Source organism: Arachis stenosperma, chromosome 3 (assembly GCF_014773155.1).
Source record: "Arachis stenosperma cultivar V10309 chromosome 3, arast.V10309.gnm1.PFL2, whole genome shotgun sequence".
Classification (NCBI taxonomy): domain Eukaryota; kingdom Viridiplantae; phylum Streptophyta; class Magnoliopsida; order Fabales; family Fabaceae; genus Arachis; species Arachis stenosperma.
In genome coordinates, this window is record NC_080379.1 from 80,235,803 (window position 1) to 80,258,840 (window position 23,038).

Sequence of the window (23,038 nt, forward strand, 5' to 3'; positions counted from 1 at the left end):
TAGAGGACCTAACAGAAATCTTCAAACAGGAAGAACCCATGGCAGCCGAAAACAACAACAATGCCAACAATGCAAGGAAGGTGCTGGGTGACTTTACTGCACCTACTCCCGACTTCTATGGGAGAAGCATCTCTATCCCTGCCATTGGAGCAAACAAATTTGAGCTTAAGCCTCAATTAGTTTCTCTAATGCAACAGAATTGCAAGTTCCATGGACTTCCATTGGAAGATCCTCATCAGTTTTTAGCTGAGTTCTTGCAAATCTGTGACACTGTCAAGACTAATGGGGTTGACCCTGAGGTCTACAGACTTATGCTATTCCCTTTTGCTGTAAGAGACAAAGCTAGGATATGGTTGGACTCACAACCTAAAGAAAGCCTGAACTCTTGGGAAAAGCTAGTCAATGCCTTCTTGGCAAAGTTCTTTCCACCTCAAAAATTGAGTAAGCTTAGAGTGGAAGTCCAAACCTTCAGACAGAAGGAAGGAGAATCCCTCTATGAAGCTTGGGAAAGATACAAACAATTGATCAGAAAGTGTCCCTCTGATATGCTTTCTGAATGGAGCATCATAGGTATTTTCTATGATGGTCTGTCTGAACTATCCAAGATGTCTTTGGTTAGCTCTACTGGAGGATCTCTTCATCTGAAGAAGACGCCTACAGAAGCTCAAGAACTAATTGAAATGGTTGCAAATAACCAATTCATGTACACTTCTGAAAGGAATCCTGTGAACAATGGGACAAATCAGAATAAAGGAGTTCTTGAGATTGATACTCTGAATGCCATATTGGCTCAGAACAAAATATTGACTCAGCAAGTCAATTTGATTTCTCAAAGTCTGTCTGGAATGCAAAATGCACCAGGCAGTACTAAGGATGCTTCATCTGAAGAAGAAGCTTATGATCCTGATAACCCTTCAATGGAAGAGGTGAATTACATGGGAGAACCCTATGGAAACACCTATAATTCTTCATGGAGAAATCGTCCAAATCTCTCATGGAAGGATCAACAGAGACCTCAACAAGGTTTCAACAACAATAATGGTGGAAGAAACAGGTTTAGCAATGGCAAGCCTTTTCCATCATCTTCTCAGCAACAGACAGAGAATTCTAAGCAGAACCACTCTGACTTAGCAACCATGGTCTCTGATCTAATCAAAACCACTCAAAGTTTCATGACTAAAACAAGGTCCTCCATTAGGAATTTGGAGGCACAAGTGGGACAGCTGAGCAAGAAAATTACTGAACTCCCTCCTAGTACTCTTCCAAGCAATACAGAAGAGAATCCAAAAGGAGAGTGTAAGACCATCAACATGGCCGAACTTGGAGAAGATGAAGAGGCAGTGAATGCCACTGAGGAAGACCTCAATGCACGTCCACTGGCCTCCAATGAGTTCCCCAATGAGGAACCATGGGAATCTGAGGCTCATAATGAGACCATAGAGATTCCATTGGATTTACTTCTGCCATTCATGAGCTCTGATGAGTATTCTTCCTCTGAAGAGGATGAGTATGTCACTGAAGAGCAAGTTGCTAAATACCTTGGAGCAATCATGAAGCTAAATGACAGGTTATTTGGTAATGAGACTTGGGAGGATGAACCCCCTTTGCTCACCAAAAAAACTGGATGACTTGTCTAGGCAGAGATTACCTCAAAAGAGACAAGATCCTGGGAAGTTTTCAATACCTTGTACCATAGGCACCATGACCTTTAAGAAGGCTCTGTGTGACCTAGGGTCAAGCATAAACCTCATGCCTTTCTCTGTAATGGAGAAGCTAGGGATTTTTGAGGTACAAGCTGCAAGAATCTTACTAGAGATGGCAGACAATTCAAGAAAACAAGCTTATGGACTTGTAGAGGATGTTCTGGTGAAGATTGAAGACCATTACATCCCTGCTAATTTCATAGTCCTAGAGACTGGGAAGTGCATGGATGAATCCATCATCCTTGGCAGACCCTTCCTGGCCACAGCAAAGGCTGTGATTGATGTGGACAGAGGAGAATTGATCATTCAAGTGAATGAAGAATCCTTTGTGTTTAAAACTCAAGGATATCCCTCTGTCACCATGGAGAGGAAGCATGAAGAGCTTCTCTCAAAACAGAGTCAAACAGAGCCCCCAAAGCCAAACTCTAAGTTTGGTGTTGGGAGGCCACAACCAAATTCTAAGTTTGGTGTTGAACCCCCACATTCAAACTCTAAGATGGGTGTTGGGAGGTTCCAACAATGCTCTGAGTATCTGTGAGGCTCCATGAGAGCCCATTGTCAAGCTACTGACATTAAAGAAGTGCTTATTGGGAGGCAACTCAATGTTATATTTTATCTTTTTTTTCTTTGTTATTTCATGTTTTCTGTAGGTTGATGATCATGAGAAGTCACAAAATCAATTGAAAAAGCAAAAACAGAATGAAAAATAGAAAGAAAAATAGCACACCCTGGAGGAAGAACCTGCTGGCGTTTAAACGCCAGTAAGGACAGCAAATGGGCGTTTAACGCCCAGTCTGGCACCATTCTGGGCGTTTAACGCCAGAAAGGGGCTCCAGACTGGCGTTAAACACCAGGAAAGGGCAAGAAGTTGGCGTTAAACGCCAGAAATGGGCACCAGCCCGACGTTTAAAGCCAGAATTGGCACAGAGAGCAATTTTGCTCGCCACTTGGTGCAGGGATGACTTTTCCTTGACACCTCAGGATCTGTGGACCCCACAGGATCCCCACCTACCCCACCACCCTCTCTCTTCTTCTTCACCCATTCACCAATCACCTCAACACCTCTTCGCCAAAAACCCTTCACCTATCAAATCCCATCTTTCTCTTCACCACTCACATCCATCCTTCATAAAACCCCACCTACCTCACCATTCAAATTCAAACCACTTTCCCACCCAAACCCACCCTCCCATAGCCGAACCCTACCCCTCTCTCCACCCCTATAGAAACCCATCTTCACTCCTTCATTTTCACACACGCTAAACACTACTTCTCCCCCTTTGGCCGAACCACAAAGCCATCTCCATCTCCTCTATTTCTTCTTCTTTTACTCTCTTCTTTCTTCTTTTGCTCGAGGATGAGCAAACCTTTTAAGTTTGGTGTGGTAAAAGCATTGCTTTTTGTTTTTCCATAACCATTTATGGCATCCAAGGCCGGAGAAACCTCTAGAAAGAGGAAAGGAAAGGCAAAAGCTTTCACCTCCGAGTCATGGGAGATGGAGAGATTCATCTCAAGGGTGCATCAAGACCACTTCTATGAAGTTGTGGCCTTGAAGAAGGTGATCCCTGAGGTCCCTTTCAAACTCAAAAAGAGTGAATATCCGGAGATCCGACATGAGATTCGAAGAAGAGGTTGGGAAGTTCTTACCAACCCCATTCAACAAGTCAGAATCTTAATGGTTCAAGAGTTCTATGCCAATGCATGGATCACCAAGAACCATGATCAAAGTGTGAACCCGGACCCAAAGAATTGGCTTACAATGGTTCGGGGGAAATACTTAGATTTTAATCCGGAAAATGTAAGGTTGGCATTCAACTTGCCCATGATGCAAGGAGATGAACACCCTTACACTAGAAGGGTCAACTTTGATCAAAAGTTGGACCAAGTCCTCACAGTCATTTGTGAAGAGGGCGCCCAATGGAAGAGAGATTCAAGAGGGAAGCCGGTTCAATTGAGAAGGCATGACCTCAAGCCCGTAGCTAGGGGATGGTTGGAGTTTATCCAATGCTCAATCATTCCCACTAGCAACCGGTCTGAAGTTACTCTAGACCGGGCCATCATGATCCATAGCATCATGATTGGAGAAGAAGTAGAAGTTCATGAGGTTATAGCCCAAGAACTTTATAAGGTGGCGGACAAGTCCTCTACCTTGGCAAGGTTAGCCTTTCCTTATCTCATTTGTCACCTCTGTTATTCAGTTGGAATTGACATAGAGGGAGACATCCCCATTGATGAGGACAAGCCCATCACTAAGAAAAGGATGGAGCAAACAAGAGATCCCACTCATCATGAAATCCCTGAGATGCCTCAAGGGATGCACTTTCCTCCACAAAACTATTGGGAGCAAATCAACTCCTCCCTCGGAGAATTGAGTTCCAACATGAGACAAATAAGGGTGGAGCACCAAGAACATTCCATCCTCCTCCATGAAATTAGAGAAGATCAAAGAATCATGAGTGAGGAGCAACAAAGGCAAGGAAGAGACATTGAGGAGCTCAAGCACTCCATAAGATCTTCAAGAGGAAGAACAAGCCGCCATCACTAAGGTGGACCCGTTCTTTAATTTCCTTGTTCTTTATTTTCCTGTTTTTTAAAAATTATGCCTATGTTTATCTATGTTTGTGTCTCATGATCATTAGTGTCTTAGTGTCTATGCCTTAAAGTTATGAATGTCCTATGAATCCATCACCTTTCTTAAATGAAAAATGTTCTTAATTGGAAAAGAGAAGAATTGCATGAATTTTGAATTTTATAACAGATTAATTATTTTGATGTGGTGGCAATACTTTTGTTTTCTGAATGTATGCTTAAACAGTGCATAAGTCTTTTGAATTTGTTGTTCATGAATGGTTGGCTCTTGAAAGAATGATGAAAAAGGAGACATGTTACTGAGGATCTGAAAAATCATAAAAATGATTCTTGAAGCAAGAAAAAGCAGTGAATACAAAAAAAAAGAAGAAGCGAAAAAAAAAGAAAAAAAAGGAGAAAGAGAAAAAGAAAGAAAAAGAAAGAAATAAAGTTGTGATCCAAGGCAAAAAGAGTGTGCTTAAGAACCCTGGACACCTCTAATTGGGGACTCTAGCAAAGCTGAGTCACTATCTGAAAAGGTTCACCCAATTATGTCTGTGGCATGTATGTATCTGGTGGTAATATTGGAAGACAGAGTGCTTTGGGCCACGGCCAAGACTCATAAAGTAGCTGTGTTCAAGAATCATCATACTTAACTAGGAGAATCAATAACACTATCTGGACTTTGAGTTCCTATAGAAGCCAATCATTCTGAATTTCAAAGGATAGAGTGAGATGCCAAAACTATTCAGAGGCAAAAAGCTAAAAGCCCCGCTCATCTAATTAATACTGATCTTCATAGATATTTTTGGAATTCATTGCATATTCTCTTCTTTTTATCTTATTTGATTTTCAGTTGCTTGGGGACAAGCAACAATTTAAGTTTAGTGTTGTGATGAGCGGATAATTTATACGCTTTTTGGCATTGTTTTTAGTATGTTTTTAGTATGTTTTAGTTAGTTTTTAGTATATTTTTATTATTTTTTAGTTAAAATTCACTTTTCTAGATTTTACTATGAGTTTGTATGTTTTTCTGTGATTTCAGGTATTTTCTGGCTGAAATTGAGGGACTTGAGCAAAAATCTGAATCAGAGACTGAAAAGGACTGCAGATGCTGTTGGATTCTGACCTCCCTGCACTCGAAGTGGATTTTCTGGAGTTACAGAAGCCCAATTGGCGCGCTCTCAACAGCGTTAGAAAGTCAACATCCTGGGCTTTCTAGCAATGTATAATAGTCCATAATTTGCCCGAGATTGGATGGCCCAAACCGGCGTTCCAAATAAGCTCAAAACTGCCCGGCGTTAAACGCCAGAACTGGCACAAGAATGGGAGTTAAACGCCCAAACTGGCACAAAAGCTGGCGTTTAACTCCAAGAGAAGTCTCTACACGAAAATGCTTCAATGCTCAGCCCAAGCACACACCAAGTGAGCCCGGAAGTGGATTTTTCTATCATTTACTCATTTCTGTAAACCCTAGGCTACTAGTTCACTACAAATAGGACCTTTTACTATTGTATTTTAATCTTTGGACATCTAGTTCTTAGATCAGATCTTTAGATCTTTGAATCTTTTGATCACGTTTTGGGGGCTGGCCTCACGGCCATGCCTAGACCTTGTTCTTATGTATTTTCAACGGTGGAGTTTCTACACACCATAGATTAAGGTGTGGAGCTCTGCTGTACCTCAAGTATTAATGCAATTACTATTGTTCTTCTATTTAATTCAGCTTATTCTTATTCCAAGATATTCAGTCGCACTCAAGAACTTGATGAATGTGATGATTACGTGACGCTCATCATCATTCTCACTTATGAACGCGTGCCTGACAACCACTCCCGTTCTACAAGCAAACAAGGCTTGAATGTTTATCTCTTGGATTCTTTAATCGGAATCTTCGTGGTATAAGCTAGAATTGATGGCGGCATTCAAGAGAATCCGGAAGGTCTAAACCTTGTCTGTGGTATTCTGAGTAGGATTCAATGATTGAATGACTGTGACGAGCTTCAAACTTTTGAAGGCTGGGCGTTAGTGACAGACGCAAAAGAATCAATGGATTCTATTCCAACCTGATTGAGAACCGACAGATGATTAGCCGTGCCGTGACAGGGTGCGTTGAACATTTTCACTGAGAGGACGGGACTGTAGCCACTGACAACGGTGATGCCCAACATACAGCTTGCCATGGAAAGGAGTAAGAAGGATTGGATGAAGACAGTAGGAAAGCAGAGAGACGGAAGGGACAAAGCATCTCCATTCGCTTATCTGAAATTCTCACCAATGAATTACATAAGTATCTCTATCTTTATTCTATGCGTTATTCATATATCATCCATAACCATTTGAATCTGCTTGACTAAGATTTATAAGGTGACCATAGCTTGCTTCATACCAACAATCTCTGTGGGATCGACCCTTACTCGCGTAAGGTTTATTACTTGGACGACCCAGTGCACTTGCTGGTTAGTTGTGCAAAGTTGTGATAAAGAGTTGAGATTGCAATTGAGCGTACCATGTTGATGGTGCCATTGATGATCACAATTTCGTGCACCACTTACTTTTCAACAAGAAGAGCAGTTACTTGATGTGCTGAGGAAGCATTGGGTGGAGTTTGGCAGACATAGTAGAAATCAACCCTCAAGTATGTGAGCACAAAATATTTTTAGAAGAGGAGGCAAGACCTGTCCGTCAACCCCAAAGAAGATTGAATCCCACCATCTTGGAAGTCATCAAAAAGGAAGTGACCAGACTATTGGAAGCAGGTATCATATATCCCATTTCAGACAGTGAATGGGTAAGCCCAGTACAAGTGGTTCCCAAGAAGTCTAGAGTCACTACAGTGAAGAATGAGCATGGAGAGCTCATAGCAACTAGAGTTCAGAATGCTTGGAGAGTCTGCATTGATTACACGTGTCTCAACTAAGCTACCCGTAAGGATCACTACCCACTTCCATTCATTGATCAAATGTTGGATCGCCTGTCAGGTAAATCACATTATTGCTTTTTAGATGGTTACACAGGTTATTTCCAGATTCATATAGCCCCTGAGGATCAGGAAAAGACCACTTTTACATGTCTTTTCGGAACGTATGCTTATAAGAGAATGCCCTTTGGCTTGTGCAATGCACCAACTACCTTCCAAAGGTGCATGATGAGTCTTTTCTCTGACCTTATTGAGGATTGTATGGAAGTTTTTTATGGACGATTTTAGCGTTTATGGTGATTCTTTTAGCCTTTGCTTAGATGGATTATCTAGAGTATTAGATAGATGTGTTAATACAAACCTTGTATTAAATTTTGAAAAATGTCACTTTATGGTAAAACAAGGGATTGTATTAGGACATGTGGTATCTAATAATGGTATTTCTGTAGACCCAGCAAAGGTGAATGTTATTTCTAGTTTACCTTACCCCACTTCTGTGAGGGAAGTCCGTTCGTTCCTTGGCCATGCAGGTTTTTACAGGAGATTTATCAAGGACTTTAGTAAGGTAGCACTTCCCTTATCCAGATTACTGCAGAAGGATATTGAGTTCGAGTTCAGTGATGATTGCAAACAAGCGTTTGATAAGCTGAAGACTGCTCTGACTCAAGCTCCAATTGTGAGAGAACCAGACTGGAGCCAGCCGTTTGAAATCATGTGCGATGCTTCTAACCATGCAGTAGGAGCAGCGCTGGCTCAGCATGAAGGTAAGGATCCTTTTGTTATTGCGTATTCGTCTAAGACTTTAGACACTGCCCAGTCCAATTATACTACTACTGAGAAAGAGCTTCTTGCTATTGTTTTTGCTCTGGATAAATTTCGAGCTTATCTACTTGGTACTAGAGTAGTAGTGTATTCAGACCACGCAGCTTTAAAGTATCTATTAGCTAAAAAGGAATCCAAACCAAGACTTATACGTTGGATACTGCTGTTACAAGAATTTGATTTAGAAATAAAGGATAGAAATGGTAATCAAAATTTAGTGGCAGACCATTTGAGTCGCCTTGAGCATATTAAGGATGATTCTACTCCTATAGATGACAATTTTCCTTTTGATAACCTACAAGCAGTATCTACGGTAGCCCCTTGGTATGCACCTGTTGCTAATTATTTGGTTAGCCGCACATTTCCTCCAAATTTTTCTAAGCATCAAAGAGACAAGCTGAAAAAAGAGTCCAAATATTATATATGGGATGACCCATATTTATGGAGATGTGGCACTGACCAAGTAATTAGACGCTGTGTGCCTAAATCAGAATTCCAGTCTATCTTAGAGGCCTGTCACTCATCTGAGAGTGGAGGACATTTTGGTCCTCAAAGAACAGCTAGAAAGATCTTAGACTGTGGATTCTGGTGCCTACTCTTTTTAGGGACGCTTCCGAATTTTGTAAATCCTGTCTCCCATGCCATAAATTTGGTAATATATCCAGGAGGGATGAGATGCCTCAACAAATTATGCTTTTCTGTAAAATTTTTGATGTTTGGGGCATTGACTTCATGGGTCCATTTCAAAATTCTAATGGTTATTTTTATATATTGTTAGCTGTGGATTATGTTTCCAAATGGGTAGAAGCAATTCCTACTCGTACTAATAATGCTAACACTGTTGTTTCCTTTGTGAGAAACCATATTATATGTCGCTTTGGATCACCACGAGCAATTGTGAGCGATCAAGGCACCCATTTCTGTAACAGGAGACTAACAGGATTAATGAAAAAGCATGGGATAATCCATAAAGTCGCAATAGCTTACCATTGACGATTGGATTTTTGATGGTATAGAATTTCACAAATGAATTCTCGTTGCAAGTATAGTTTCTAAACCAATCAATGGTCCTTTCATACAAAAAGTTATTTGTCACTAAAACAAACCCCTAAAATTTATAAACCGAAGTATTCAAACCTCGGGTCGTTCTCCCTAGGAATTACAATAAAGTGCTTTGTTATTGGTTGTGAGTTATAGTTGGGGTTTTTAAGATTTTAGACAAGAAATATAAATGGCAAAGAAAATAAACTAACAACTAATAAAACTCTTGGCAAGATATGAGAATTAGAAGTCCTATCCTAGTTATCCTTCTCAATTGTGATGAGAATTGTATTGCTCCCACTTAGTTAACCTCTAACCATGGAGGAAAGTCAAGTGGATGAATCAATTTGATTCCCCAAGTCCTAATCAACTCCTAAAGGAAAGACTAGCTTTAGAGGCATTCAAATCAATTAGCAACTTCTAATTATCAATCAACAAAGGAATTAGATAACTCAAGAGTCACTAATCACTCTACCTAGGCCAAGAGGAACAAAATCTACACTAAAACTAAAAGAGACATTTCAACAAACACATAGAGTGCAATAGAAGTAATCATTATTAAATGCAAGAATTAAAGGAATCTACAACTACAAAAACAAGAGATCAACAATAGAAAAGCAAAGAGGACAAATTTATTATGAATTACCTCTTATTGAATTGAAAGAAAATGGAAGGAACAATAGTAGATCTACAACAAAGTATAAGAACAACATAAAGGAAAGTACAATAAAAGAATGGAAGAAGAATGAATGTAACTACAAGGAATTGAGAAGATAGAAGTAGAAGAAGATGAATTAAAATCTAGATCTAAGAACTAAACCTAATCCTAATCCTAATTCTAGAGAGAAGTGAGAGCTTCTCTCTCTAGAAACTACTTCTAACTACTAAACTAAACTAATGAGTGTGTATGAACTAATGAGTTGGAATCCCCTTTGCTCTTCAATCCTTGGCTTTAAATAGCATCCTTGGCGCCAAAGTTGGTTAGGATTGGGCCCCACAACCCTTCAGAATTCGTTGGCCACGTTTTTATTAAAAAATCATAAACCAACACCGACGCGTACGCGCACATCACGCGTACGCGTCCATGGGGTAATTCGCAGGTGCGCGCAAGTGCCAGGTGCGCGCGCGCGTCCATGGGCGAGTTCAACTCCTTTGACTTTTCATGATTTCTCCACTTTGCATGCTTCCCCTCTTCATTCCTTTGATCCATTCCTAGCCCTTTTCAATCTGAAATTACTAACAAACACATCAAGGCATCTAGTGGAATCAAAGGGAGATTAAAATCATCAAATTAAAGGCCTAAAAAGCATGTTTTCACATCTAAGCATAAATAAGGAGACAATCACAAAACCATGCTATTTCATTGAATAAATGTGGGTAAAAGGTGATAAACTCTCTTAAAATCTCTACAAGATAAACCGTCAAAACGGGGTTTGTCAACCATCCCCAAACTAATGGGCAAGCCGAGGTGTCAAACAGAGAAATCAAGTGTATCTTACAAAAGATAGTAAAGCCTCATAGAAAAGACTGGAGCACCAGGCTACAAGATGCACTTTGGGCATATAGAACAGCATATAAGACACCCATTGGGATGAGTCCTTTCCGCTTGGTTTATGGAAAAGCTTATCATCTCCCAGTTGAAGTAGAACACAGAGCCTTTTGGGCAGTTAAGGAGTGCAACATGGGAATTGATAAAGCTGGAGCTGAAAGGACGTTGCAACTGCAAGAATTGGAGAGCCTTCGCCTAGAAGCCTATGAGAACTCAAGAATATACAAGGAGAAGATGAAGATTGTACATGATCAAAACATCAAGAAGAAAGAGTTCCAACCTGAAGATTTAGTTCTCCTTTACAAATCTCGACTAAGGCTCATGCCAGGTAAGTTGAGATCAAGATGGGAAGGTCCATATAGAGTAGAGAAGGCAGAACCATACAGAGTTTATCACCTAAGCCATCCTTCAAGCTCTGAACTCATTAAAGTTAATGGACAGTGCCTGAAGCTATACCATGGCGAGAAGAGGCAGAGAAACAAGGAGTTTGAGATCTTTCTCTTGGAAGATCCCCACAGAGCAGAAGACTGAGCTGGTGGAGCGTCCAACTTAAGGACGTTAAAGCAAAGTGCTAGGTGGGAGACAACTCACCATAGTATGATCGTTCTTTTCCTTATTTTTAGTTTTTCCTATTCAATAACTATTCTCTTTATTAGTACTTTCGTGCATTTTCATTTACATCTTTTATAAAAAAAAATATTCGCTACGCGATGCGATCGCATCAGCGACACGTCCGCGTCGCTTGGAGAGAAAGGAAAAATAAAAGTGAACAGAGAGTCACGCTGGAGCGTGGCTGGAGGCGTGCTAATGGCACATATCGACCCACGCGACCGCGTCGCTGACGCGTCCGCGTCGAATGGGAAGTATGGCCTCTCACGCGACCGCGTGCCCCACGTGGCCGCGTGCCTTGGGTTTTCGACGTAAAAGGTTACACAATGAAATATTGTGCGAGAGTGGTGCTAGATTGGTGCTGAAAGCACAATCCTTATCACGCAACCGCGTGCCACACGCGACTGCGTCCTCTATCTTCTACAGCACACTCACGCGATCGCGTCACTCCAATTTTGGCAAATAAATTAATTTGAACAGAGAGTTGTGCTGGCGCGAGGCTGCTCTCGCGACAGAACCATAACATGGGTCACGCGACCCCGTGACTGACGCGATCGCGTGCCCATACTTAACGTGCATCCACACTAACGCGTGCCCCACGCGGCCGCGTCGCATGCGCCGCACAGCTCACCCTAAAATTGCCACATATCTTATCTTTCTCTCCTCCAAATCCTAATTTTTCTTCTCCCTCCTTATTTCTTCCTTTTCCCTTCTTCTTCCTATCTCACCTTTCACTTTCTCTCTCTCACCTCCATTCCTAAGGTTCTATTTTCTTCTTCCCTCTTCAACTTTCTATCATTCTTATTATTTTATAAGTTATTTTCTTTTTCTTTTCTTCTTCTTTTCATTATTCTTATTTTCTTTTTTTCTTTTTTTCCTTTTTACATGGTGTTAGAAATTTATTTGAGTCCTTATTCCTCATTATATGCTTGTGAATTGTTAAAAATTGTTTGACAATTATTATTCTTATCTTTTAAGGGATTACTTGCATGTTCGCTTTCATACTTTTTATATCTTATCTACCATGCATGCCATGTGTTTGTGAAAAAGCCCATATAGCATTATGCACTTTTCTACATTACTTTACTCTACCATTCAATGCTTGCTTTTCACAAATTCTCTTTGCTATTGTTTTACTTGAATTTAATTGTCAATACAAATAATTTTGGCTTGTTACAACTGATGCTTGGTCCATGCTACTCATGCCCTTTTCTGGCATGCCAATAAACACCTTGCATCCACTTATGTTTCAATGCACTTCCTACTTTTCATTAATGGCTTTTCACATGTACTCGAGAGCATGTCTTAATGTCATTTACATTCTTTTGTACATCCATCACCAATCTTCCGTTCTCTTCCTTGCTGTATATCTATTTGAATTTAATTTACTTTTTCCTCCCTTTTTCAGGATGGTTACCAAGAAAGGAAAGGAGAAAGCAAATCCTAAACCCCCAACAAGAAGAGGAACTAAAAGAGCATTAGTGGCACAGCTCCTTTCAACCGCAGTCAAGTCCTCAACAAAAAGAGTTAAGAGGATAATAAAGGTTGATGAAAAGGAGAAAGCCTTTCCAGCAAAGGACACTGTGCGATTTCCCAATCGCTACTGTGAGCATATGTTCCCTATCCTAGCAGAAAGGAACTATAACAATAAATACCTTCTTATCCTCCCATCCAATATTGCTTCCTTTGTTGAGTCGCAAATTGAACGAAGACAATGGGGTTTCCTACGGAGACAGCCAAGGCAGGTCAATCTTTCTTGGGTAGTTGAGTTCTACTCCAACTTCTACATGCCAACCCTACAGTCTGTTTATGTCCGGCAAAAGCAAGTCCCCATTACGGAAGAAGCCATTCTGCAAGCTTTGAGTCTTCCCCCTATTCCAGAAGGAATAGACGCCTTCCAAGAAGCCACACTTAAGCGCCAGAGGTACCAATTTGACTGGGACTCCGTTCTCGGAGTTATCGCACTACCTGGCAGCCGTTAGATCTACGGATACCACCGTACCCGCCCTAAGGGAATCTTGGCTTCAGCACTTACCTTGGAAGATCACGTATGGGCACAGATCATGTCCCATTACGTCTTTCCGAGCACTTATGAGTCCTCCTTCGCCGCGGACATGGCTGTTCTACTATGGTGCATCCTTATAGACCAACCTTTGAATCTCTCAAGCCATATCCGGAATGCTATGGGACACGTACAAATTGCGGGCAATTTACCTTTTCCCGCCTTGGTCTCCGATCTTGTCTCAGCAGCCGGAGTCGCCCACAGAGCTGGGGACACTGGTGGACGAAATTGTGATCCATGTTCTAACTATTTTGAGATGAAAGCTTCTTATGGCACTGGTTGAATTCACAACTCCGTTCAACTAACCAGCAAGTGTACTGGGTCGTCCAAGTAATAAACCTTACGTGAGTAAGGGTCGATCCCACAGAGATTGTTGGTATGAAGCAAGCTATGGTCACCTTGTAAATCTCAGTCAGGCAGATTAAATATTGATTTATGGTTTTGAAAATTAATAATAAAAGGAAATAATAAAAGGGATAGAATACTTATGCAGATTCATTGGTGGGAATTTCAGATAAGCATATGGAGATACTGTGTGGCTCAGGGACGCCTACTTTCCTACTACTTCAACTCAATCCTTCTTACTCTTTTCCATGGCAAGCTGTGTATAGGGGTTCACCATCAGCGGTGGCTACTTTCAATCCTCTCGGGAAAATGGTCCTCTGCGGCTGTCACTCGCATGGCTAATCGTCTGGAGGCATCACCCATGGTTGATGGCTACATCCCATCCTCGCAGTGAAAACTACGCTCACGCACTCTGTCACAGCATGGCTAATCACTGGTTGGTTCCCGCTCCTACTGGAATAGAATCCCTTAATTCTTTTGCGTTTGTCACTAACGCCCAGCACTTGCGAGTTTGAAGCACGTCACAGTCATTCATTACCGGAATCCTACTCGGAATACCACAGACAAGGTTAGACTTTCCAGATTCCCAGGATCCTACTCGGAATACCACAGACAAGGTGAGACTTTCCGGATCCTCATAAATGCCGCCATCTATCTAGCTTATACCACGAAGATTCTGTTGGGGAATCTAAGAGATACACATTCAAGCTCTGTTGCATGTAGAACGGAAGTGGTTGTCAATCACGCGCGTTCATAAGTGAGAATGATAATGAGGGTTATCTAATCATCACACTCATCATGTTCTTGGGTGCGAATGAATATCTTGGAATAAGAATAAAAGAGAATTGAATAAAAGAAAATAGAACTGCATTAATACTTGAGGTACAGCAGAGCTCCACACCCTTAATCTATGGTGTGCAGAAACTCCACCGTTGAAAATACATAAGTAAAAGGTTCAGGCATGGCCGAGAGGCCAGCCCCCTAAAATGTGATCACTAGATTCAAAATACAATCCAGGATGTGAATATGATAGTAAAAAGTTCTATTTATAATAAACTAGCTCCTAGGGTTTACATGAGTAAGTAATTGATGCATAAATCCACTTCCGGGGCCCACTTGGTGTATGTTTGGGCTGAGCTTGATCAATCCACGAGCTGAGGCTTCTCTTGGAGTTGAACTCCGAGTTATAACGTGTTTTGGGCGTTCAACTCCGGATCATGACGTTTTTCTGGCGTTTAACTCCAGACAGCAGCATGTACTTGGCGTTCAACGCCAAGTTACGTCATCAAATTCCGAATAAAGTATGGACTATTATATATTGCTGAAAAGCTCTGGATGTCTACTTTCCAACGCCGTTGAGAGCGCACCATTTGGAGTTCTGTAGCTCCAGAAAATCCATTTTGAGTGCAGGGAGGTCAGATTCCAACAGCATCAGCAGTCCTTTTGTCAGCCTTTTTCAGAGTTTTGCTCAAGTCCCTCAATTTCAGCCAGAATTTACCTGAAATCACAGAAAAACACACAAACTCATAGTAAAGTCCAGAAATGTGAATTTAACATAAAAACTAATGAAAACATCCCTAAAAGTAGCTTGAACTTACTAAAAACTACTTAAAAACAATGCCAAAAAGCGTATAAATTATCCGCTCATCACAACAACAAACTTAAATTGTTGCTTGTCCCCAAGCAACTGAAAATCAAATAGGATAAAAAGAAGAGAATATACTATAGATTCCAAAATATCAATGAATATTAATTCTAATTAGATGAGCGGGACTTGTAGCTTTTTGCTTCTGAACAGTTTTGGCATCTCACTTTTTCCTTTGTAGTTTAGAGTGATTGGCGTCTCTAGGAACTTAGAATTTCGGATAGTGTTATTGACTTTCCTAGTTAAGCATGTTGATTCTTGAACACAGCTTCTTATGAGTCTTGGCCGTGGCCCTAAGCATTTTGTTTTCCAGTATTACCACCGGATACATAAATGCCACAGACACATAACTGGGTGAACCTTTTCAGATTGTGACTTAGCTTTGCTAAAGTCCCCAGTTAGTGGTGTCCAGAGCTCTTAAGCACACTCTTTTGCCTTGGATCACGACTTTAACCACTTAGTCTCAAGCTCTTTACTTGGACCTTCATGACACAAGCACATGGTTAGGGACAGCCTGATTTAGCCGCTTAGGCCTGGATTTTATTTCCTTGGGCCCTCCTATCCATTGATGCTCAAAGCCTTGGATCCTTTTTACCCTTGCCTTTTGGTTTTAAGGGCTATTGGCTTTTTCTACTGCTCCTTCTTTTTCTATATACTCTTTTTAGCCATTTTTTTTTCACTGCTTTTTCTTGCTTCAAGAATCAATTACATGATTTTTCAGATCATCAATAACATTTCTCTTTGTTCATCATTCTTTCAAGAGCCAACAATTTTAACATTCATAAACAACAAGATCAAAAGACATATGCACTGTTCAAGCATTCATTCAGAAAACAAAAAGTATTGTCACCACATCAATATAATTAAATTAAATTCAAGAGCTATTTTCGAAATTTATGTACTTCTTGTTCTTTTGAATTAAAACATTTTTCATTTAAGAGAAGTGAATGATTAATGGATTTTATTCATTGCTTTAAGGCATGGTTACATACTAATGATCATGAAATAAGGACACAAAACATAGATAAACATAGTACTAAAAACCGAAAACAGAAAGAAGTAAAGAACAAGGAATGAATCCACCTTTAGTGGCGTCTTCTTCTTGAAGGACCAATGATGTTCTTTAGCTCTTGTATGTCCCTTCCTTGCCTTGTTGCTCCTCCCTCATTGCTCTTTGATCTTCTCTTATTTCTTGGAGAATGATGGAGTGCTCATGATGTTCCACCCTTAGTTGTTCCACATTGTGGCTCAAACCTTCTAAGGAAGTGTTGAGTGTCTCCCAATAGTTGTTTGGAGGAAAGTGCATCCCTTGAGGTATCTTAGGGATTTCTTGATGATGAACTTCCTCATTTACCTCTTGAGGACCGTGAGGAGCTTCTCTTGCTTGCTCCATCCTTTTCTTGGTGATGGGCTTGTCTTCTTCAATGGAGACATCTCCTTCTATGATAACTCCAGCTGAGTAACATAGATGGCAAATAAGGTGAGGAAAAGCTAGCCGTGCCATGGGTGAGGGCTTGTCGGCTATTTTGTAGAGTTCATTGGAGATGACCTCATGAACTTCTACTTCCTCTCCAATCATGATGCTATGGATCATGATGGCCCGATCCACAGTAACTTCAGATCGGTTGCTAGTAGGAATGATAGAGCGTTGAATGAACTCCAACCATCCTCTAGCCACAGGCTTGAGATCCAGTCTTCTTGGTTGAACTGGCTTGCCCTTGGAATCTATTCTCCACTGAGCTCCTTCCACACATATGTCCATAAGGACTTGGTCCAACCTTTGATTAAAGTTGACCCTTCTAGTGTAGGGGCGTTCATTTCCTTGCATCATAGGCAAGTGAAACGTCAACCTCACATTTTCCGGACTAAAATCTAAGTATTTCCCCCGAACCATGGTGAGATAGTTCTTTGGATTCGGGTTCATACTTTGATCATGGTTCCTAGTGATCCATGCATTGGCATAGAACTCTTGAACCATTAAGATTCCAACTTGTTGCATGGCGTTGGCTAGGACTTCCCAACCTCTTCTTTGAACTTCATGTCGGATCTCCGGATACTCATTTTTCTTGAGCTTGAAAGGGACCTCAGGGATCACTTTCTTCTTTGCCATAACATCATAGAAGTGGTCTTGATGGCTCTTGGAGATGAATCTTTCCATCTCCCATGACTCGGAGGTGGAAGCTTTTGCCTTCCCTTTTCCTTTTCTAGAGGATACTCCAGCCTTAGGTGCCATTGGTAATGGAAAAACAAAAAAGCTTATGCTTTTACCACACCAAACTTAAAATTTTGCTCGTCCTCGAGCAAGAAAGAAAAGAAGAGTAGAAGAAGAAGAAGAAAATATGGTAGAGAGGGAGAGAGGTAGGTTCGGCTATGTGTGAGAAGAAGGGGTTGTGTTGTGTGAAAATGAAGTAGAAGGGAAGGGTATTTATAGGGAGAAGGGAGGGTGGGTTTTCGGCCATTTTGGGTGGGAATGGGTGGGAAATTGAATTTGAATTTTATGAAGGTAGGTGGGGTTTATGGGGAAAAGTGTGTTGATGTGAATGGTGAATGGGGTAATTGGGAAGAGGAATTGAGGTGATTGGTGATGGGTGTTGGGAAGTGTGACATGGGGAGTAGGAAGAATGAGATTTGGATTAGGAGAGTGTGATTAGGATTAAAAGGTAAGGTGGGAATATATTAGGTGGGGATCCTGTGGGGTCCACAGATCCTGAGGTGAAAACAAATACCATTCCTTCACCATATAAGCATGTAAAATGCCTTCATGCTTCATTCTGGCGTTCAAACGCCCATTGGTGCATGTTCTGGGCGTTCAACGCCCATGTAATGCATGTTTCTGGCGTTGAACGCCAGTTTCATGCTTGTTCCTGGCGTTCAGCGCCAGTTTGTCCTCTCTGTGCACATTCCTGGCGTTTAACGCCAGGTTGTTGCTTGTTTCTGGCGTTCAGCGCCAGAATGGTGCTCTGTTCTGGCGTTGAACGCCAGCCAGATGCATCTTACTGGCGTTGAACGCTAGTCTGCGCTACCTCCAGGGTGAAAAATTTTTTTTCTTCTGTTTTTGACTCTGTTTTTAATTTTTTTTTATTTTTTTCGTGACTCCTCATGATCATGTACCTAATAAAACACAGAATAACAATAAAATAAAATAAATTAAAATTAGATAAAATTGGGTTGCCTCCCAACAAGCGCTTCTTTAATGTCAATAGCTTGACAGTGGCTCTCATGGAGCCGCAAGGTGGTCAGGTCAATTTTTGTGTGGTCCTAACACCAAACTTAGAGTTTGGATATGGGGTTTGAACACCAAACTTAGAGTTTGGTTGTGGCCTCACAACACCAAACTTAGAGTTTCATTGTGTGGGCTTTTCTTGACTCTGAACTGAGAGAAGTTCCTCATGCTTACTCTCTTTTGTCACAGAGGGATGGCCATGTGCCTTAAACACAAGGTAGTCCCCATCCAATTGAAGGACTAACTCACCTCTGTTGACATCTATCACAGCTCCTGCTGTGGCTAGGAAAGGTCTTCCTAGGATGATGCATTCATCATCTTCCTTCCTAGTGTCTAGGATTATGAAATCAGTAGGGATGTAAAGGCCTTCAACCTTTACTAGCACGTCCTCTACTATTCCATAAGCTTGTCTCAATGACTTGTCAGCCAGTTGTAATGAGAACAAGGCAGGTTGTACCTCAATGATCCCCAGCTTCTCCATTACAGAGAGTGGCATAAGGTTTATCCCTGACCCCAGATCACACAGAGCCTTTTCAAAGATCATGGTGCCTATGGTACAGGGTATTAAGAATTTGCCAGGATCTTGTTTCTTTTGAGGTAGAATCTTCTGAATCCAAGTATCCAGTTCATTAATGAGCAAGGGAGGTTCTCTTTCCCAGGTCTCATTACCAAACAACTTGGCATTCAGCTTCATGATAGCTCCTAAATATTGAGCAACTTGCTCTCCAGTTACATCTTCATCCTCTTCTGAGGAAGAATAGTCTTCAGAGCTCATGAATGGCAGAAGGAGATTAAATGGAATCTCTATGGTCTCTAGATGAGCCTCAGATTCCTCAGGATCCTTAATAGGAAACTCCTTCTTGCTTGAGGAACGTCCCAGGAGGTCTTCCTCACTAGGATTTTCACCCTCCTCCTCCCTTGTGCATTCGGCCACTTTGACTATGTCAATGGCTTTGCACTCTCCTTTTGGATTCTCTTCTGTATTGCTTGGGAGAATACTGGGAGGAGTTTCAATGACTTTCTTACTCAGCTGGCCCACTTGTGCCTCCAAATTTCTAATGGAGGATCTTGTTTCACTCATGAAACTGAAAGTAGCCTTTGACAGATCAGAGACTATATTGGCTAAATTAGAAGTATTTTGTTCAGAATTCTCTGTCTGTTGCTGAGAAGATGATGGATATGGCTTACTATTGTTCAGCCTGTTGCGTCCACCATTGTTAAAACCTTGTTGAGGTTTTTGTTGATCCCTCCATGAGAAATTTGGATGATTTCTCCATGATGAGTTATAGGTGTTTCCATAAGGTTCACCCATGTAATTAACCACTGCCATGGCAGGGTTCTCAGGATCATAAGCTTCTTCAGAAGCTGCTTCTCTAGTATTGTTGGATGCATGTTGCAATCCATTCAGATTTTGAGAGATCATGTTGACCTGTTGAGTCAACACTTTGTTCTGAGCCAATATGGCATTCAGAGTATCAATTTCAAGAACTCCTTTCTTCTGAGGTATCCCATTGTTCACGTAATTCCTCTCAGAAGTGTACATGAACTGGTTGTTTGCAACCATGTCAATGAGTTCTTGAGCCTCTTCAGGCATTTTCTTCAGGTGAATAGATCCACCTGCAGAATGGTCTAATGACATTTTCGAAAATTCAGAGAGACCATAATAGAATATATCTAATATGGTCCATTCTGAAAACATGTCAGATGGACATCTTTTGGTCAGCTGCTTATATCTTTCCCAAGCTTCATAGAGGGATTCACCATCTTTTTGTTTGAAGGTTTGAACATCCACTCTCAGCCTGCTCAGCTTTTGAGGAGGAAAGAACTTATCCAAGAAGGCAGTGACCAGCTTATCCCATGAGTCCAGGCTATTGATGAGCGGATAATTTGTACGCTTTTTGGCATTGTTTTTAGTATGTTTTTGGTAGTTTTAGTTGAGTTTTTATTATATTTTTATTAGTTTTTATTTAAAATTCACTTTTCTGGACTTTACTATGAGTTTGTGTGTTTTTCTGTGATTTCAGGTATTTTCTGGCTGAAATTGAGGGATCTGAGCAAAAATCTGATTCAGAGACTGAAAAGGACTGCAGATGCTGTTGGATTCTGACCTCCCTGCACTCGAAGTGGATTTTCTGGAGCTACAGAAGCCCAATTGGCGCGCTCTCAACGGCGTTGGAAAGTAGACATCCTGGGCTTTCCAGCAATATATAATAGTCCATACTTTGCCCAAGATTTGATGGCTCAAACCGGCGTTCAAAGTCACCTACAGAAATCCCAGCGTTAAACGCCGGAACTGGCACAAGAATGGGAGTTAAACGCCCAAACTGGCACCAAAACGGGAGTTAAACGCCAAGAAGAGTCTCTACACGAAAAATGCTTCATTGTTCAGCCCAAGCACACACCAAGTGGGCCCGGAAGTGGATTTTTATGTCATTTACTCACCTTTGTACACCCTAGGCTACTAGTTTCTTATAAATAGGACCTTTTACTATTGTATTTTCATCTTTGGATTGTTTTTGATCCTTTGATCATCTTTGGACATCTAGTTCTTAGATCATTGGGAGGCTGGCCTTACGGCCATGCCTAGACCTTGTTCTTATGTATTTTCAACGGTGGAGTTTCTACACACCATAGATTAAGGTGTGGAGCTCTGCTGTACCTCGAGTATTAATGCAATTACTATTGTTCTTCCATTCAATTCCGCTTGTTCTTTATCCAAGATATCACTTATTCTTCAACATGATGAAGGTGATGATTGACGCCCATCACCATTCTCACTCATGAACAAGGTGACTGACAACCATTCTTGTTCTACAAGCATCTGAGGCTTAGTGAATATCTCTTGGATTCCTGATTGCACGATGCATGGTTGATCGCCTGACAACCGAGTGCTCGCCTGACAAACGAGCCAACCATTCCGTGAGATCAGAGTCTTCGTGGTATAGGCAGGACCTGATGGCAGCATTCAAGAGAATCCGGAAGGTCTAACCTTGTCTGTGGTATTCTGAGTAGGATTCAATGATTGAATGACTGTGACGTGCTTCAAACCTGTAACCTACTGGGCGTTAGTGACAGACGCAAAAGAGGGATTCTATTCCGGTAGGGGAGGGAACCAAACCGGTGATTGGCAGTACTGTGACAGAGTGCGTGCATTAGCTTTCACTGCGCGGATGGGAGGTAGCTGCTGACAACAGTGAAACCCTACACGAGCTTGCCATGGAAAGGAGTAAGAAGGATTGGATGAAGACAGTAGGAAAGTAGAGAGACGGAAGGGAAGGCATCTTCATATGCTTGTCTGAAGCTCTTACACCAATGATATACATAAGTATCTCTATCTTTATCTTTATGTTATTTTCGTTCATCATCTATACCCATTTGAGTCTGCCTGACTGAGATTTACAAGATGACCATAGCTTGCTTCATACCACCAATCTCCGTGGGATCGACCCTTACTCACGTAAGGTATTACTTGGACGACCCAGTGCACTTGCTGGTTAGTTGTGTGAAGTTGTAGTGATCACAATTTCGCGCACCAAGTTTTTGGCGCCGTTGCCGGGGATTGTTTGTGTATGGACAACTGACGGTTCATCTTGTTGCTTAGATTAGGTATTATTTTTCTTCAGAGTTCTTAAGAATGAATTCTAGTGTTTCAAGGTGATGTTCTTATCATCACCAAAGCTGATTGATCATCATCAATTTAGCTCTTGAATGCAATGTCCTGCTGAAGCTTAGCCGGCCATGTCTAATTCCTTTAGACTAAAGCTTTAGACTAATATTGCATGATTCCTGGAATTCTCATTAAGAATTTTGATACCTTTATTTTCCTTTTCACTTAATTTTCGAAAAAGCAAAAAAAAAAATTTATAAAATCATAAAATCCAAAAATATTTTTTAAGTCTAGTGTCTCATTTTAAGTTTGGTGTCAATTGCATGATTCTGTTCTTCTTGCATTTTTCGAATTCATGCATGTGTCTTAATTAATCTTCAAGTTGTTCTTGATGATTTTCTTGTTTTGATCTTTGAATTCTATTGACTTGAGTGTTTTGTTGTTTCTCATATGCATTCTCATTTTGTTAGTGTCAGTAGTATACAAACTGCTAAGTTTGGTGTCTTGCATGCATTATTATTTGATTTTAGTTGCATTTTGATTATTCCTTATTATTAAAAATCCAAAAATATTTTTAATTTGTGTCTTTTCAAGTCAATAATACAGAGAATTGAAGATTCAGAACATACTGCAGAGGAATCACACAGAAAAAGCTGGGCATTCAAAAATGCCCAGTGAAGAAGACAGACTGGCGTTTAAACGCCAGCCAGGGTGCCTGGCTGGGCGTTTAACGCCCAAAAGGGTAGTAGTTTGGGCGTTAAACGCCAGAATGTGCACCATTCTGGGCGTTTAACGCCAGGATGGCAAAGGGGGAAGATTTTGTTTTCAAAATCAAATTTTTTTCAAGTTTTCAAAGTTTTTCAAAATCAAATCTTTTTCAAATCATATCTTTTCAATCAAATGTTTTCAAAATCAATTTCTTTCCTTTTTCAAAGATACTTACT

General features: G+C 40.9%; 1 non-coding gene across 1 annotated transcript; it reads right to left on the reverse strand.

The window, feature by feature from the left end:
- Positions 1-443: 443 nt before the first annotated feature.
- LOC130971929 (small nucleolar RNA R71) lies at positions 444-551 on the reverse strand. Its single transcript, XR_009083130.1, has one exon. It is a non-coding gene; the product is annotated as a small nucleolar RNA R71 (small nucleolar RNA).
- Between the last annotated feature and the right edge of the window lie 22,487 nt (positions 552-23,038).